The sequence below is a fragment of the Rutidosis leptorrhynchoides genome, chromosome 5 (assembly GCF_046630445.1).
Source record: "Rutidosis leptorrhynchoides isolate AG116_Rl617_1_P2 chromosome 5, CSIRO_AGI_Rlap_v1, whole genome shotgun sequence".
NCBI lineage: Eukaryota > Viridiplantae > Streptophyta > Magnoliopsida > Asterales > Asteraceae > Rutidosis > Rutidosis leptorrhynchoides.
The window spans coordinates 155016555-155034459 of NC_092337.1; the positions used below are offsets into that span (position 1 = coordinate 155016555).

Below are 17905 nucleotides of genomic sequence, written 5' to 3' on the forward strand. Positions count from 1 at the left end.
TTTAGAAGTATGTACAACGTGTACCATTTTACGTAAATCAATTTGAGTTAACTAAACAACTCAACAAGAGTGGTTTTTAAAATAATTTTGAAGGTATAATTTAGTGTATAATAGCCAAAATAGGTAAGGGTAAATTAGTCCATTTGAATTCATACGTACATATATGATTTTATAAATAGTATACATGACAAAATATTTCATTACTTCTATTCGCCCATAAATCTCGTGAGAACCGCCCAATTGCACAAATGTGTAAAAATTTTAATGAAAAGCAGGGTATCCGCATTACAGAGGTTACGAGTTAAAGTAAGATCGTTAAAGCTCGGGTGATGGACTTGAATCGTCTTGCAACATCTAATCAATAAATGCTACGAGGTCATGAAAACCAATGAGTTAAATATTGTTTTGACTATTATCAGGACATAAGTCCTTGGGCCAAAACTCTTCACGTGCGAAGCTGTCACTAACAAGCGAGTTATGAATGATAAAACATAGGGTAAGTAGTTCGGTTAAGACGAGTCTCTCGTATATCAACAAATAAGATAATGAGTATCTTCCTTACTCATGTAACAACGTTAGAATTTCCGAATGAGTGGTGTATAAATTTTCTCTGACTCGCTTTCTATTCCTCATGTCACAATATTGAGACTTTTTATGAATTAACGTAATATAATCACGTTGGCCTGACGCCATTATATTTCACTAACTCATAGTTCCATTCCAATATCACTACATAAGGTCAGGACACGTGGTCAACCTCGAATTTCAACACAATTTCCCTAAAACAATTTCTTAACAATGTGCTAAGGATAGCACAAGAGACAAAGACATCGAAAGTAATGAATAGGAGTAATGGTGACATGAAAATGTCTTCGAAGTACCAAGAATCTCTAAAAGTCAAGGATGATGTTTTTCGGTTCAAAAACCAAAGCACATAGGCACAACGGCACAATGGCATGTAATGTAACAAAAATGTTATATACCCAAACACAATAGCTGACATTGAAATGCCGAGCCTTTAGAAGTCAAGAATGACATCTCGCGTAATATAACTCAAACGTTATATACATAACCATAATAGATGACATAGAAATGCCGAGAATTTTAGAACACCTAATGTAACTCAAATGTTATATCAATAAACACAAATTATGACATAGAAATGTCGAGAATTTTAGAACACCTAATGTAACTCAAATGTTATATCAATAAACACAAATTATGACATAGAAATGTCGAGAATTTCAGAAGTCAAGAATGTCACCCCCCCTCGGTTTCACAAACCGAGGTGTTCCCATAAAAGATGAACTCGCATGAGTCGGAGAATACGTTTAAATCGGAATGGGAGTTCCTCCCGGATTCAGAACATAATAGAAATGTATGTATGATAACAATATACATACCAATACGATACAAATGATCACATATAGTAATATATAATAGGCCGGGCTGTAGACTAGACTCACTAATGCACCCTATTGACTCGGGTAACGACATCAATGCAGCCTAATTCCCTACAACCAGAGCTCTGATACCAACTGTGACGACTCCGTCAAAACACTTAACGGCTCCGTCACTTGGTCCCACAGCTTGATCGAAACTCTATATGAATTTAATAAAACAACCTTGCATTCTTTATTTAAAAATGATTTCCTATAAAGGAAATCTACTAAAATGTATAAGTTTAGAAAAACTATACAATAATACTTTAACCAAAAGTTGACCAAAACAAAGTCAACAAACAACCACTATTTAATGTAACAAAATAGAATGCAAGTTAATGTTTAACAAAAGCTGCCATCATAAATATGCAGACTCTCTAAGCACAGCGGAAGCAATCAATCATGAACCTGAGAATAAAACATGCGAGTAACTGTCAACAAAAATGTTGAGTGAATTATAGGTTTAATATTGCAAACAATATTTAATTTAAACAATAAAAATTTATGTTTGAAAACATAAAAGTCCTTTTTAAACCACCAAATTATATGCTAGAAAACATATAATAAAACATTATTCCATTTTCCGTGAGCCACCTGGTAACCACTTAACCCTTTATTTACCCTTGCCAAACACAATAAATAATATACACCGAACAAGTGTATCTACAACAAAATACGAAGTACTAAACATTCCGATAACAAATTGCTAGCGCGACTAGCTCGAAATGGGGTTGTCAAACCCGATAGATCTATCCATAGGATTCGCGTTCACCAGTAGAAACCAGTGATTACAGTTACCAGACTAGGGAATATTTTTGTTCAACTCACAATGAATAATTTAAACCAACTTTCACTTGTGTCCAGAATATAAAATAAATTGCATGTATTCTCATCCCAAAAGATTTAAAATATAAAAATAGGACTATAACTCACCTTATTAGCAAACGAAGTAACCACACAATTATGCGAACAGCAAATGAAGTAAAGTGATCATGAATGATCACAACGCCGACCTATAAATAAAGCAGGTCGATATAAATAACTAACTTAGGTCAAGTCTTAGTATGATAGCTATTGTACATGCTGCAAGTAGACATAGAACAATACTCAACATGCATCGGTTTGATCGGAACAGCGTACGGACACACACTTTCTATTTTTAGAAAGTTTCTATTTTTAGCAGGTTTCCATTTTTGGAAAGTTTCTATTTTAGGAAAGTTTCTATTTTTGGAAAGTTTATATTTTTGGAAAGTTTCTATTTTTGGAAAGTTTCCAAATTTAGAAAGTTTCTATTTTTAGAAAGTTTTAAGTTAGGAAAGTTTCCTTATTTAGAAAGTCAACAGAAGTCAACTGAAAGTCAAAGTCAACCGAAAGTCAACTCAAAAGTCAACCTTGGTCAAACATAGTCAACATTGATTTTAAAAGTGCATGTTATAATAATAACATAAGCTATAATGTTTATTAAAGTTAAAAGTGTATAATTAAGTCATAACATAAGTTTAATAAAATTAAAATGAATTACTAAAGTTAACATAAGTTGAAATGATATAATTAACATAACATAAGTATTTAATTAATTAATTAAATATTAGTCATAATATAAGTATTATTAATTAATAATAAATTTTAATTCATATCATAAGTATTAATAATGAATTATTAATCATATCATAAGTTTCTAATTAAAATTATTAAATCATAAGTATTTAATAATTAAATCATAATTAAATAAAACTATGTCTTATAATAATTAAATAATTATTTAATCTTTATTATAAGTCTTAAAATAATATTCTCATAAAATAAGTTTAATACTTATCATAAGTATTTTCCATTAATAATAAAAGAATTATTAATCATAAGTTTAATTTAAAGTTTAATTAAATCATAAGTAATAATTAAATGATATAATAAATATATATCATAAGTCTTAAATTAAATTAATTACTTTTTATATCATAAGTAATTTATTAATAATGAAAATCATTATTTTTATCATAAGTTTAATAGTTAATCATAAATTTTAAATCAAAAGTTCATCGGGTCGTATCTTGAGCCCCGGGTGTCGGTTTTCGGCGAGCCTTACATATATCTCCGCCTAATCAAACCACCCGACACTTTGGTACACTCAAGAACACACCAAGAACAGGCCACAAGTCGTGATGATCAGCCATGACCCCACTTGAAACTTTAATTCAATCAAAATCGTGTTTTTAAACGTAACGGGTGATTCGTGGCTCGGATTGAGATGACCTGAACATGAAAGTTCGCCCCACCATCAGTCCTAATACACTAACACACTCTAAAGTCACCAAATATGGTCATAAAGTCGGACCAAACCTGGTTCATACCAAAATCACATTTCAATCTTAACAAAATACCACTTTGATCATATTTAGGGCTCCGGGAATCGAAACGACATGAATCCGGAGTCTAAAATTAATGTCTTGATGAGAGGAACTCATCTAAATACTTTATTTTCACTTTTATAACAGTTACATAACCAGAAATGAACGAAAAGGCTGCTGTCCCAATTCAATCAAACCGAAAACATATATATTTGAGCAATTATATGCATACAATCATCAATACAATAACATGTAATCATCATACTATCAATATAACATCAAAATACAGAAAAATAAAGAAAAAAATAAAAATCTAGGGTTTGTGATTATACCCTAATCAAGAAACAAGAAGATGAAGCTTGTAGATCGCGAAATGGAGGATCCGTTTGTGTATCTAGCCTTGAAAAATGATATACTATTGATTTTTTGATGGTGTTGGACGTTTTTGGTGATGGAGATGAGCTAGGGGTCGGCCAAAAAGAGAAGGGGGAGAGGAGAGAAGTCAAAACTAGGTTTTAGGGAAAATTGGAAGTGTAAAATTAAAAATGAAATGAAAAATGAGAAAGGGTGGGGGTATTGGCCTATGTTCAGCCGAAAATGGGTGGAGTGGGCTCTCATTTAGCCCAAATTTGTTCAATGTTCAAAAGATTGTGGCCCAAAAGCTCGAACGAAGCCCGAAACGCGAAAATGCCGCTACGCGATTAAATCTTCGGAGAGATAACGCACACGCGACGAATAAAACATATAAACACTATATATATTCATATGACATCAAAATATCATATTTAAAATAATTAGGACTTAAAAATCCCAAAAGCTCGACCCGTTGGTTTGAAAACCGAAAAGATTCGCCGGATAAAAATCCGCGACACGTAGAAACGTACAATTTAAGATATGAATACAAACATTCATATAACACATAATAATTAATATATTATTACAAATATAATAATATAGGTCATATAAATGGCGTGGCACGAATAACAGTTAACGGTCGTTAAATAATTAACGGTAAAAGATGACGGAAAAGTAGGGTCGTGACAGGATCCGTCTTTCTTTTTAACAAACAAAATCGGAGCGCCCCAAGGTGAATGGCTAGGTTGGATAAAACCACGATCAAGTAGTTCTTGGATTTGACTTTGCAATTCTTGCATTTCAGATGGAGCGAGTCTATATGGTGCACGCGCTACGGGTGCGGCTCCTGGAATAAGATCGATTTGAAATTCAACCGGTCGATGAGGTGGAAGACCTGGTAATTCGTCGGGAAATACATCGGAATAGTCACTAACAATTGGCACATCATCGATGTGCTTCTCATCGGACTCGACTTTCTTAACGTGAGCAAGGATCGCAAAACAACCCTTACGGAGTAGTTTTCTAACTTTAATACTCGAAACGAGGTTGAGTCCGGTGCAACTCTTATCGCCATAGACGATCAAAGGTTCACCATTCTCGATAGGAATTCGGATTGCGTTAAGATCACAAAGAATGTGAGATTTCGTTTTGACTAACCAATTCATACCGATTATTACATCAAAGCTTCCTAGTTCCATGGGTATCAAGTCAATTTCAAATTCCTTACCCAAAATGTTCAAAGTACACCCCCGGTAATATGTGTCGGCACTTAAGAGTTTTCCGTCGGCCACTTCGATGGAATAAGTAGTATCTAAAGGGTGTGGTGGAGTGCAAAGGGTAGGAGCTAAAGTCTTGGACACAAAACATTTATCGGCACCCGAATCGAATAAGCAAGTAACATGAGAGTTGTTGAGAAGAAACGTACCCGTGACTAGTTCATTGTCATCTCGGGCTTCCTCGGTGTTGATGTTAAAGGCTCGGCCTCGGTTGTTGGGGTTAGCTTTCTTTTTCGGGCATTCGTTCTTATAATGGCCCGTTTGGCCACATTCATAACAAGTGACCGTCCTTGGAGGATTGGGCCCCTTTCGAGCGACGGGAGCGGTGCTTGTGCAATTGTTGGCCCTATGACCAACTCCTTGGCAGCGGTGACAAATTAGCTTGTTACATTCGCCGTAATGATGTTTGTGGCACTTGTTGCACAAAGGTAAGTTTCCGACATAACCCTTCTTGCCGTCGTTGTTGAAGGGCTTTTTGGTGAAGGTGTTGTTGTTGTAGTTGGTTGATGGAGTGGCTTCCCATTTCCTTTTGTTGCCACCCGACTTGTCCTCGGCCTTAGGAGCCGGCACTACGATTTCGTCAACCGTTTCAATTAGTTGGCGAGCCATGTTCATAGCGGCTTGATGAGTAGTGGGTTTGGATGACATCACCCCTTGTTTGATGCTTTTTGGAAGACCGAGCATGTAGAGCTCAATCCTTTGAGATTCGGGGTTAACAAGATTAGGACACATCAAGGATAGTTCGGCGAAGCGTTGATTATAAGCTTTAAGATCGTTTCCGACCGCTTTCAAAGCTCTTAGTTCTTCTTCAAGCTTTCGGGTTTCTTCGCGCGGAAAATATTCGACAATCATCTTTTCCTTCAAATCGGTCCAAGAGAGGGCATGAGCTTCATCGGTACCCACCGATTGAACATAGGTGTTCCACCAAGTGAGAGCAACACCGGAGAACGTGTGGGTGGAGTATTTGACCTTGTCTTGATCCCGACAACCGCTTATGCTAAAGACGGCCTCGGTTTGTTCAAACCAACGAGTAAGCACAACCGGTCCACCGGTTCCATCATAAGTGTGAGGTTTGCACCCCATGAAAGCTTTGTAGGAGCATCCCTCGTTTGAGTTACCGGCCCCATTGTTGTTGTTGTTGTTGTGGTTGTTGTTATTGTTATTGTTGTTGGAAGAGTGACCGGCCATGGCCGCATCTATGGTGGTAGCTATCATCCGTTCGAGAGCTTGTTCGGGAGTTTCATTGCGGCGTACACGACGAGGAGCCATTGTTCCTTCAAAACAAAAGAATACCGTTGGTTAGTATTCTAAATGATACTAACCGTGATATGGGATAAAGATAGAGAGAAAATTATCCTTGACCCGCCTTAAATTCTTTATGTCATAATGTCGGTATGTTCATATGAGTCACCGTAATATAATTTCCGGGAATTATATTACCCTAATTCATATGTGCATTCGACATTACATCATATAGTCAAGGTGGCGTGTCAATTAAATTATACAACGCAAGATTTAGATAGGATAAGAGTAGATATGAGTAAGAGAGTTCGAGTATAAATGCACAAATAGTCAAGTAATTCCTACGTCAAGTCTATATGCCGGTTGTAGTCTAGACTCACCAATGTACCCTAAGACTCGGGGTTGACACCAATGAACTCTAAATCCCTACAACCAAAGCTCTGATACCACTTGTAGCGACCCCGACAAATCGTCAAATGACGGCGTCATCTACGTGTGGTCCCATTACATGGTCGTAAGTCTTTATAACAAAGTTTGACCGAAAAGTATGTCGCATTCATTTCATAAATAAGGGTGTTTCAAAATTTACAAAAGTAGTTTCCATAACAAGTACATAACAATGTTTAAAGTTTGTATGAAACACATGCGACACGATTAAAAGTAGTCAAAAAGACGCTCCACGTATGCAAGTATACTCGACATCCAATGCAAGTATCAAATAGTATGAGCGGAAGCATGTATCACCTAAGTTCAAGGACCTGAGAAAAACATAGAGAAACTGTCAACGAAAACGTTGGTGAAATCATAGGTTTAAATAAGTAAATGAGTAGTAGTAAGTTGAACCACAAGATTTGCAACATCGATAAAGTCATAGTACATTCTAAAAGTTAATATTCACGAGCACCCAATTATCAAAGCTTAACGTTCCGTCCGTTGAATACCCCATCAATTAGTGCTAGAACAACACTGTTCCCGAAAATATATTTCATTCGTAAACGGTAGCGAACCGTTTGAATGAGGGTTTGTCAAACCCATATGGCCATATAACATAAGTTCTCGCTTACACCATCTGATGTAACTAATGATAATCGGATTGAGGATTTTCGTTCTAAACTCGTATGTAGAATGTTTGTTTTCCCGTTCTTGTGTTCACTTAGTTCAAAAGAATCGTTTATGTTTTCTCATCCCAAAAGTAAGTTTAAAAGAGTAAAGTGGGACTATGATCTCACCTTGAGTGCACGAGTAGTAAAGTACTTCGACAAGTAAACGTGTGCAAAGAACAATGCTAGTCTTGACCTAAACAAATAGGTCGTATCAATAACGGTAAACACGATAGGTCAAAGATGTTCAATTAGTCCTATGGCTCGTTACGACTCGATTATTTAGCATGTGAAATCAAATTGTCAATTTTCATGCAAGATACAAGTATATAAACAAGTTAGGAAGGTTGCAAAATCATTTGGTTAAGTTTGACAAAAAGTCAAACTTTGGTCGGTCAAAGTCAACGAAAAAGTCAACACGTTCGGGTCGTGTCCCGAACTATTTTTCTGAGGTTTTTAATCATGTATGAGCATGTTAGGACAAGTTACATGTGAATCGGAGGTGCGTAGCATAGCAAACATTATTCGAAAATTGACCAAGTTGGACAGACCCAAACGGCGCGCCGCGCGGGTATATGGCGCGCCGCGCGGGTACCTGTGCAGAGAATTCTGGCAGTTTTTAAGTTTTATGCACGAACCTAACTTCAAACAATCACCATTTATGATCCGCAAACAATCAAGACAAGTATCTTATACCGTTGGGAAGGTAATTTGACGAGGAAAACAACTAAACACATTTCATCAATCAATCTACCTATTACAACAACCAAAACCGCATCTAATGCTTAACATTAACCGCATACAAGTTCATAAATGCAATTCAATGATTCGGGCAACCAATTTACATGAATGATATGCCGTTTCGAAGGTAATCAAGCATACAATCCAACTAAACACTTACCAATAATAATCCATGGCATTCAATGCATCAAAAGTCCATTTCAAGTTCATCAAACCCTAACCCAAATTCACCAAAATCACTAATCAAGTTCATGAAGTTTTCTAAGGCAACCTACACATCAAATTGAAGCTAGTGATGCTAGTAACACAATTAAAACATCAACTTTTAACATCTAACAACATATGATCATCCAAAATTCAAGAACAACACACCAAAATTCAAGTTCATGCTAGTTACACTAAAACAACGAGATCGAGCATATAAATCATATATTCGTGTTAGACTTGAGCCATAGACACTAATTAACACTTTTATAAGTTAAAAACATCAAGAACACAAAATCTAGTGATTTTAGAAAGTTACCCAAATGAGATGAAGTTGGTACCAAAATGAAGAGGATGAAGAGAGGATCACAAATATGTAGTTTATTTTGTTGTAAGCCTCCTAGATCGAATTTAGATGATGGTTGAATGAATTTGGTTTTGAGTGTGTGTTCTTGCTAGAGAGAAAGAGAGAGAGATGGAGGTGGAAATGAATGGGTGAAAGGGGTTTGACCCTTTGACCTAGTCAAGGGTTTGATCCCTTGTCAAGTTTAGTCCCTCAACTTTCGTTCGGGTGCGGGAATTACCTAAACGAGATAATTTAAAACGCGTATCAACGGGAGATGTTATAAACATATAACAGACTTTATATTAGTATAACGGAAAAGTAAATGGAAAAAGGCGGGATGTTACACCGCATCCAAAGAGTGATGCGCCACATTTCACTATTTCACGTTTACCGAAATCTGCAAAATTCGTGCAACACTTTAACTCATCTTTTGTGGCGACATTTCCAACTTTGTTTAAATGTCTCCATACTCCAACACTAATATATTATATTCATACCTATGAGATGAACGTCGTAACCATGCTTAAGCAGAACCGAAACACACTCTTCGTGACCTTTTGATGCTGCAATATGCTGATTTAAGAAGAAAAAAAACACACAATCACACATTGTAACCACTTTAAAACATTTTATTAGTTGAGAAAGATTTCATAATATATAGTTACTGAAGTGATCTTCTACAACCTCTATATAGCATGGACTCTGTAAAATTTGACTTCACACATATGAATGCATTGGTCTAGAATACTCTTATTCACAACAAAGACAACACTGGAAACAAGTTGGTTTTTAAGAACAAATAACAGAAGCATAAATCTGCTCGAAACAGATTAGATTATGAGACACTAAATCGGCTCGGATTAATTGCAAAAATGCAGTAACCGAAAAAAAAAAAAAAAAAAACTCCTTAAAACACAATATAATTAGAAACAGTAAGAATCAAAGCCTAAATTAACTAGTAAATTGAACAAGGTTTGGTTGAAAATCATTTCCAGAACAGAAACAAAAATAAATTAAAAAGAAAAAACAATGCGAACATATATACATTAACAAGAAACATAACAATTATCACAAATATATGCAGGAAACAATAACAGCTTACCAAAGGGGTTCTTCTTTTCGAGTCACTGACATTCGGGTTAATGTTAGCCTGAAGAAGTTCATCAAGAAGCTTAGCGTCGCCTATGTCACATGACATAAGCAATTTCTTTGACGTTTCATCTATCTGTTCTTCAGACCAGTGCCTCAAATTAGAATCTTTCTTCATTTTGTGAAGCTGCAAAGTCACAAAAAAAAAAAAGCTTTAGAACTCGTGTATAACATGTAATCAGTTTAAAATTAGAAAGAGCTTATTAAGTAGTAATTAAGTTACCATATCATAACTTCATGTGGTGATAATTATAAGTCAAACCTAAGAAACTAACCTGAATAAAATTCTCATAGATGGATACGTTCCCGGGTTGTTTGCTATGCACTGCTTTAATCAAAGCAGCGGTCTTGACAAGCAACAGGTGGCTGAGGGTACTGGCTCGGTAGGTGTTTGAGTGTGGCTTGGATGAAAACGCATTGACTTCCCCAAACACATCGAATGGATGCAAGACCCGCAATACCCGTTCTTTCTCCAACGGATCAGGTTTTATTATTTCCACTTCCCCAGATAAGATTACGTAGACATCATCGGGTGCCTCATTTTGGATTATAATGTCTTCTCTTGGGGGTACGTATCACTACTACAAAAAATGGGAAAAGAAACCTCTTTTAAGGGCTTTAGGAACCTGTTTTAAAACAGGTTCCTATAAGTAGGAGTTCCTAAAGTGTGGAACCGGTTTTATAACCGGTTTCTTTGGTATTCGTATAGAAACCGGTTTTCTTAAAAAAGAGGTTCCTATTCTGGACATAAGGAACCTCTTTTTAGCTAAAACTGGTTTCTATTATGTATATTTGGAACCTCTTTTATGTTAAAAACCGGTTTCGAATATAATTTTGTTTTAAAAAAAATAGCGTAAAAATTGTTTCTCCTATGACCAGCAGTTTACTATGCAGATGGAGAACTTCAGAGCTAGAAAAAATATACCAATTCAACTTCGATACTCATTCAAAATAGCAAATGTATCACTTAATATATATTTAGTAAATAAATTACAACCTAGTTATGATTGCGTTCACATATTAGATCTTTCACTGACAACACAAATTTAGGCAACATAAAGTTTTAACATCCAAAAAATAATAGCAAAATAAGAATAACTAAAGAATGGTGTAACAATTTACATATTTTTAGTTACTTATCTTTTTTGAAGATAAAATATACGAATGCCATAGCTTTCTGCAAGACTATTTATTAAATGTAAAGCTTTCTATCATATAGGTTTATTTTTACGTTGATGCCATAGCTTGATTTTTATGTTGATGATTTTGGTGAATAATCAAGTGAGTGTTAATTAAGAGGTAAAATGGGTGTTTAATGGTAGTGAGTGGTGGAGGGAAATGGTAGAGTCAAAAGTGAGTGTTTTGGTGAATATGTGAGAGGTAGAAGTAGAGGGAGATGTGGATTTGAATGGAATTTTCTTTCCCGCTAAAGTGTTATCGAAATTTTAAAAAGTTTTAAGAGGTAGAAACCGGTTTTAACTAAAAAGAGGTTCCTAAAGTTTACAAAAGAGACCGGTTTGTTAATAAAAGGGGTTTTAAAAGATTGAAACCTCTTTTTGTTCAAAAACAGGTTCCTAAAGTCTACCAAAGGAACCGGTTTTGTTCTCTAACATTAAAACCGGTTTCTATACACTTTAGAAACCTCTTTTTATGTCATTCTCCAAAAATAGGTTTCTTATAAGGGTTTCTATTCTCATTTGTGTACTAGTGTATTCGTCTTTCATATTAGCAACCTATTTTTTAAAGAGTATCAAAATGAATTAGTAACATTATAACATAAATAAGTTTTAGATATCACATTTCATTTCTAGTCTAAATCTAAATTAAGTTAGAAGTTTATGCATACCAGGAGTAACAGAATTTCTCTTGCAACTCCTTTGAACATGTATACTTCATCAAGTTTTGGTAAAAACAAATGTTGTCTAACTCTTTTGCGTAATGTTCTTGGCAACTGCTCTATCAAATGATGTTGATTCAAGCTCTCAGCCTTGAATCTTAAGGTTAGGTATGACAAAATCTGATCCTTAAGTCTAGATGGGACCTCGCTCTTACTTACGAAATTTGATGTTTCAATAATCATTCTCTACAAGGAAACAAGCTACGACGTTACGGTTTTGCAATGTTCAAACAAATATGGTGATTTTTTTTTTTTTTTTTTTATAAATCCTAACTAGGAAAGTTTATTTAATGTGTAAAAAAATGGCTTACGAATTCCAGAGTTCGGCGAGAGCCTTAAGCTACTAAGCTGGTCATGTTTCTAAGAACATAGGTTGAGAGGCCGATGTTGAAGATCATGAAAAAAATTATAAAGAACATCTCCGCCGTGTTTACACCATGGAGGTCACCATAACCGACCTTGGACATGGTGGTTATGGACCAATACATCGCAGAGATGTATAACACATGAAGATCGACATCCTCGTAGTCGAGTTTAGAGATCCGATCCATGTCATTCCTTCACGTGGATGCAATACTGCAATTAAGTAGTATATGCACCCAAAACAGTGCAAGAAAAATACCGTCACCTGTCATTTATAACATGTTTATGCATTAATGTGAAGTTAAACACGATTTCAAAACATAAATCATGTTATTTTGAATTAATGACTTACACATAGAAGTCTGATACATCTAACCCAGAAGTAGCTAAATCGTATATCTTTCTCAAGTCTGGAGTGACAACAAATGAGTCACAACCAGTTAAGCATAAATGCACATGACAAACGCGATTTTAGTAAAGTAACACTTATATATATATCGTCGACATGAATTCTCACCCGGTAAAAAATTCGATTACATGTCGGAGACGCCAAAATCGGAGCAAACGCAAAATGGTGTATACCGGACCCATACGGTAATTTTGGATGAACAAATATGAAAGCATTTCAAATGGAAGTGATGACGCCAAATCCATGATAAATTTTATCGACATGCAACTAGCAAAAACCAATAACTCATTTAAATAAATAACCAAATGAAAGTTGTATATAGTCTTACAGTGTAAGGTGTCTACCTCTGGACAATCTTTCCGGGGTCCCGAACGAGAAGATGAGTAGTGGGGTCAATGCATAAGGTCATAAGGATGTCAACAGCGAAGAAGATATTGACAACGGAGTTGGCAATAAAGAACACTTTATATGGATGTGAAGATTTTCTAAGAAAGGCAACTTCAAAGGGGTATGCCCATGCTCCATACACAGCCAATACCACCATTAAGGTCTGCCAAACCCTGCTAAATTACTTTATATTTTAGCCCTCTAACATAATATAATAATTAATAATTAAATATTAAATCCATAAATGAGTACTGGTGTTGTCGGAATGGCAAGAAAGAAAACTATCAAACGTGATGATTTGTTGGCATTGGCGTTTCAGTGATTGAATGACTTCAATGGGTTTTCTGTTCTTGGTTTCAATGGGTAAAGGATGCATAATGGGTTTTCGGTTGGTTTCACATAACTACTTCCCCCGAGTTCTTCATTGTAGTATTGTCATAGTTTCCTCCCTTTTCATCTTTTCATGGTGTTTCATTTCTATGGTGTCCCTTCTATATCTCGTTGAAGCACTACCATGTTTAGATGTATTGGAGTCATAAGTTTGTGCTCCTTAGCAGGAGGCCTTATTTATTGTCTTCCAGACCGGGTGGTCACCCTTATTTGAGTGTAGGCGTTCGATGGGGTGGACATTTGGAGTGTTATGAAGCCTTGTTGATTTTGGGTTAGACATTTGACGTGTGAGGAGTCCTTGTTTATATATGTTGAAGCATATATTTTGTTCTCGTCGCCTAGTGAATAGTTTTGAATGTTCATTATATGTGGTGTACACCTAGATATTTGTAAATGTGTAAAACCCATCATTCACAGGAGCATCTGCAGATGTAGGTATGATTTTCGCATAATGTTTATACGTACTAATGAGAATCTCATCCGTACGGATCAATTAGTTGTCGAAACGAACAATATCAGACTCGATATATATATATATATATATATATATATATATATTCATGTGTGTGTGTGTGTTCATTTTGTTTAGAGTTAAGAGTTAAGAAAGGAGAACCCATTCCAGTGCACTGTTTTTTTGTGTTTCCAGAGCTAAAGGGAGATCATGCTCGATCTCCGCTGGCTAAAGGTTTTTTCTCTGTTTAGATCGATTTTAATTTCGAAGTTTATATATTAATAATATCGATTAACTTTGATTCATCGTGATTATCTATTTTGTATTTTGATCATGTGATCGATGCGTTACGATCCACGTTTTTGAAACATCAAGTTGGTATTAGAGCCAAGTTCAATCAAGCTCTTGATTGTTGGATCAAATTATAGATCAAAGACAACAAATTTTTGTTTACTTCCTTAATTTTAATGTTTGATTTTGAAGATTGAAGTTAGGGATATATTTATTGGCAACCTTAGAGTGTTTTGGTGTGTATTTTGGTGATAAACTTGAGCAAAACGTCAAAAATTTCATTTAGGGTTTGGTGGTGCGGCTGTTGTACTGGTGCTGTCATGCGCACAAATCAACTAAACATTTGTACGGACGAGTGTACTCATCCATATTAATGAGAAACTAATATGTACAAAAAGTTCACTTGGAGAAATGCTTATACAAGTCTAATGAATGATCTCCTATGTTCATTGGATTTACATAAAATTGTGATCTTGTGTAGAACAAAAGAGTGTAACTGAAAGTGAACTTATTGTGGAGTAATCTGGAGCATATAATTATTTCTGGGCCAACTATCTCATGTTTTATCTTCGCACATTTTAAGATCCGATTTCTAGAGGGAATTTATTTTGAGATGTTGATACACAATACAGATTCTAATGTGTAATTTTTGATAAATGTGAGTGCTTACTGAATTGTTGGAGTTGTTAGATGTGACTCGGATTTCTCTACATCATTTTCCTACACATTTTTAAGTCATGAAGACCTTTGGGCTATTAAAATTTATTAGGATACAACTAACAATGAGGGGGAAAGTTTACAGTTGGAAATTTCGAGCAAATCAGTTTGTATGAAGAATCCATCGGAGATATCTGAAGAGTTCAGTCAAAGGGGAATCTTGTTGCTATAGTAATATGGATAACACATTCAAACAAAGGTGAAGAAACTACATAATGTCATTAGCTTTTCGATTTCAATGTCAGGAATCATTGATGTTCGAAGTTTGAGTTTATCACGTAATTTTTTTTGAACAACAAACACACATTACATTCCCATTTTTGTCCACGGCGGAACTCGAACTCATAACCTCAAGGTTAATGAGACTCTATTATCGCGTATCCCGAAAGACTTCTAGTGGAGCTTGAAATTCTAAAAACTATGGTATTACTACAGAGATGATCTAGAGATTGCAAGTGTATTTACACCAATTCGCTAGCAACGTCCAAGAAAGAATTCGTTAATGTATATTTTGTATAGGTGTCGCCTGTCAAATAATTTAGAATGTTTATTATATGTGTTGTTTCACCTAGATGTTTGTAAATGGGTGAAACTCGTCATTTATAGGAGCATCTGCATATAAAGGTTTGATTTGTTCATAATGTTCATAAGTACGGATGAGTATCTCATTCGTAAGGATCAATGACGCATATATATACGTACAAACGATTATCAGCCCCATATATTTACGAGTCATCATTGTGTTTTAGGGTTAAGAAAGGAGAAGCCATTCTGGTGCGCTGTTTTTGGTGTTTCTAGAGCTACGGGGACATCATGATCGATCTCAATCTCCTGGCTAGATGTTGTTTCATTTTCTAAATTGATTGTAATCTCGACGTTTTTATATTAATAATATTTATTAACTTTTATTTTCGTGTTAATATTGTCTTCCGTCTTTTGATCAAGTACACAATGTGTAACGATCCGCAATTTTTATCGAAGTTTGTGATCGTCGTATTTCCTTACAAACTGACGCATGCATTTGAGGTTTCTAAATGAAAATAGTCGGTGACAACTCTTAAATTTGTCACTCATTACCAAATCACAATTAGTTGAAGTTTTAATTACGTACTAGTTTAGCTTTTCTAATATAATAACTAACATGCTTTTAGTTTCGTCATTAACATGTGAAGAGATTTATGTACAATATTATTATATATATTAAGTTAAATTCGCCACATTTACACAGTTACTGATCTTATTCGATCCGTTAGTCACTAATCATTTTAGATATGACGTTTACGATGTTTAAAGTGTTACCTGTTGATTCTTGGAGAGACCATAAATGTGGATCGTAAGTGTTGCACATGACTTGGTGAACCACTTGACGGAGGCATCACAACCATTGGCATTGAGGGTTGCACGTGACTTGGTGAACCACTTATCGGAGGCATTGAGGGTTGCATATGACTTGGTGAACCACTTATCGAAGGCATTGAGGGTTGTATACGACTTGGTGAACCACTTAACGTAGGCGTCACAACCATTGGCATTGAGGGTGGCACATGACTTGGCGATCCACTTAACGGAAGCATCACAACCTTTTCCTCCACTTTTTGCTCCACAGGTTCTTCATTTATCTCTCTCACCGATGGATTTCCGAGCCGCAGTGCCATAGCCATCTAAATCTATATATACACACATGACAAACAGTAAGATAATGTAGCTGGAGAGTAAATTACTATGCATAGTGTATATATATATAATCAACACCCCATTCATCATAGGTTTTATTCCTTGAAATGAAGGATGAGAAAAAGAGGCTCACCTTTGTAGAACCTTTTCAATAATAATTTACAAAACAGTATAACTATCAAATTTTATACTCCGTAAATATTTAAGCTCACTATCACAATCCTTATAGTTGAATCACACAATCACATTAAATACATCGAGTAACATAAAAACAACAAGAATAGTTTAAACATCTCTTCACAATTTTTGCACCAAGAAAATTAAGTGACAAATTAAACTAAAATGATAAGTCATGAATAATTAGCTAGTTTGAACGTACTGGTCATTACCAAATTGTAAAATAACGTCCAAAATATTTGTGTCTTTGTAAATATGCTTTTGAGTTTCAAATTAATAGATTCATATGTTTTAACGAACTACCAAACAAATATTTTTCACCCTAGTAATATAACACACTTAGGTGCCATAACAATAGAGATAGAGATTTAATATAAAAACAACAAAATAAATCTTAATACGTAAAGGATTTTAACATGTAGATTTTGTAGATCTAATCAAAAGATAGAACATCAGAGAAAATGATAATTATGTTTGGATGTACTCAATTACCCCAATTTATTACTTAAATAAGTTCTAAAAACTCAAGCTTCAGTTAAGAAACTCTCAAAGTGAGGAGAAGACGTTTTTCAAGGAAAAAAAATAAAGATAAAAGAGGGAGAGTAACACCTTAAAGCAAACTCTAGCCTTTTTATCACTCAAATATTTAACAAAGGCAGAAGGTCCCTAAGGGTTTATTTAACAATTAAACTAGATACATACCTTCTTTTATTAAAGCAGAGTATAGTGAGTTTGCCTTAACTCACAGATGTGATGAAGTTGATACTGGAACTGTACTGAAATATTTAAGCTAGGGAGTAATTGTGAGAAGATTGAATTTTTGAAATGCAAGGTAGCTGAGCTGGCTGGGTGTTAAATGCTCTAAAACAAGAGCTAGCTAGTAGGTAATTTTTTTGATTAAATTGTTAGCTAACTTGGTGTTTAAATGGTTCAAAAGAGGAAACTT

General features: G+C 35.1%; 1 pseudogene; it reads right to left on the reverse strand.

Moving 5' to 3' along the window:
* Nucleotides 1-16769, reverse strand: part of LOC139849114 (potassium channel AKT2/3-like) — a 96674-nt pseudogene extending 79905 nt beyond the window's left edge.
* Between the last annotated feature and the right edge of the window lie 1136 nt (nt 16770-17905).